Genomic DNA, 2,416 nt, shown 5'->3' with positions numbered 1-2,416 from the left:
AGTATTTACAAAACAGATTTTTTTTTTTTTTTCATTTTTCTGAAGCTGGAAACAGGGAGAGACAGTCAGACAGACTCCCGCATGCACCCACCGGGATCCACCCGGCACGCCCACCAGGGGCGGTGCTTTGCCCCCCAGGGGGTGATGCTCTGCCCATCCTGGGCGTCGCCATATTGTGACCAGAGCCACTCTAGCGCCTGAGGCAGAGGCCACAGAGCCATGCCCAGCGCCCGGGCCACCTCTGCTCCAATGGAGCCTTGGCTGCGGGAGGGGAAGAGAGAGACAGAGAGGAAAGCGCGGCAGAGGGGTGGAGAAGCAAATGGGCGCTTCTCCCATGTGCCCTGGCCGGGAATCGAACCCGGGTCCTCCGCACCCTAGGCCGACGCTCTACCGCTGAGCCAACCGGCCAGGGCCACAAAACAGATTTTTAAAGGCAATTTCATTGCTCTGCAGTATAATTTCAAAAGTGTTTTCTTATTGAAAATATCTGCCCTTTTGTTTGTAAGAATCTTTCGCCTTGGAATACAATCTCAGAATCTGTAAATCAAACTGCATGTTTACCTTATCATGGATTACATTCTTTAAGTCAAAAATTGTGGTCTTTGTAAAGTAGGTCTTTAAAAAGCCAAGAGACCCCCCCGGATTCAGTGGTGTGTTCTGAGTGTTGTCTGCCTCGCCGGTTGAATTGGGGAGACTGCAATGAGCTGAGTTTTTGGCTTGGCCAAATCTTTAACTTGCGGCTAGAGGGAAGCAGAAAATCGAAATAAGACCAGCTACCTCCCATAGCAGGATTTGAAAGAGCTGCTTGCCCCATCTCTCCTCCCTTTGGGTACCTGACAGGAGGTATTGCTTGGAGATAAGTCAGCAAAGGTAATTGCAGAGTAGAAAGTGGAAAGGCTTCCTTAATTTCAAGGAGTGAAGGTACAATGAAGGTACAGAGAGGATTTACCACAGATGTAAAACTGGAACCAGAAAGCTGTCAGGGGTTGAGGCAGCTCAGGGGAATAACAGTTCCCTTTGTCTCTCTCCTGGTCCATACCATTTCCCTCTTGTGATCTCTCTGATGTCTGTGCTTTTCTTCTGTGATGTGTCTGCTCTATTTTCCTCTCTGTTAACAGGCCAATTCCTCAAATCAAATGCCAGAGAAAGTTGGTCCAAATGACTTTGCTCATAGAGATTGCTCCTTTAGGTAAAGTATTTTGCCTAAGGCATTTCATGAGCCATTAGCAAGCTGCCTCAGGCCTGCTGCCCACCTCTAGTTCATTCAGTAGTGGTCACTGATGCACAGACACCAGCTTAATGCAACTTTCCTCATCCAGGCAGTTTATACGAGGAACAAGTGTTAGAAAACATAGTCTCCGGGCCTGGCATTTACACACAGTCCCAATGCCATCACATGCATTCTTTGCTTAACAAGTCAACACTCAGATTTCCTTATTTATAAAGAAAGGATAATAATGAAAACTATTTCCAGGATTGTGGTGAGACTTAAATAAGATAACACAGTGATTCTCAAACTTTTTGAAGTCAGGGCGCATTTAAAATCCTACAAATAACTGTAGACGTACTATATACAAATTTCTGAGAAATATGTTATAATAATTAAGTCAAATACTAAAGAAAAAATATATAAAGTCCAAGCATGCTTTTATGGTAATTAAACGAAATAAATATGACAAAATTAAATTTATTCTGACATTAAAAAACATTTTTATGTTACATTTTTTGAGTTATGCTTTTTAGAATTCATAAAAAAGAGGGATTAAAAAATAAAAAAAGACAAAAAAGTTATCTTTTTATATATATAGATACATTCTTAGTAAGATTTAGTAAATTCGGCAGTTCCCGGCTCGAATGTGTTAAGTTTTTTCATTCTTGTGTTTATGAGAAACATGAGCCTGATGTGTCCTAGCGATTTCTTCAATGTTTGGGCATATATTTAAAAGGCAAACTCTCATTTCCTTGTCAATACACTGAAGAATTCTTCTCTTTTTACTCTTAATTGTGTTGAGTGCAGAAAACCCCCACCATACATATCATCTTAACTTGACACCAAACAAAGGATGGAAGAAACTTGCCTCCAGTCTTTCTGGGGAATATGGGGGGTACGTAAACAATCCAGCACCACAGCTTAACAGCCTTTTGCAACCTAATCAGGCAAGTGACGTGGGGGGTTGGGCAGACTGTCAGCTCTGTTCCCAAAAATCTAAACTCCAAAAACCTTGTTGGTTTTTTGGTCTCCAACAGGCACATATTTCTCTGGAATACATAGGGCGCACCTGGAAATCTTCTAGGGCGCACCAGTGCATCCTGGCGCACACTTTGAGAACCACTGAGATAATGAATAGATGAAAAGACTTTGTAAACTGTTAGATATTATACTAATGCTATAATTATCAGAAAGGGGTAACCACAA

General features: G+C 42.3%; 1 non-coding gene across 1 annotated transcript; it reads right to left on the bottom strand.

Annotated features, from left to right (window-relative positions):
* Positions 1 to 337: 337 nt before the first annotated feature.
* TRNAP-AGG (transfer RNA proline (anticodon AGG)) lies at positions 338 to 413 on the bottom strand. Its single transcript has one exon. It is a non-coding gene; the product is annotated as a tRNA-Pro (tRNA).
* Between the last annotated feature and the right edge of the window lie 2,003 nt (positions 414 to 2,416).

This window comes from Saccopteryx leptura, chromosome 3 (assembly GCF_036850995.1).
Source record: "Saccopteryx leptura isolate mSacLep1 chromosome 3, mSacLep1_pri_phased_curated, whole genome shotgun sequence".
In the NCBI taxonomy this organism is placed as follows: domain Eukaryota; kingdom Metazoa; phylum Chordata; class Mammalia; order Chiroptera; family Emballonuridae; genus Saccopteryx; species Saccopteryx leptura.
The sequence above is the reverse complement of the archived record's forward strand: the minus strand, read 5'-3'. Positions and strand labels throughout refer to the sequence as shown.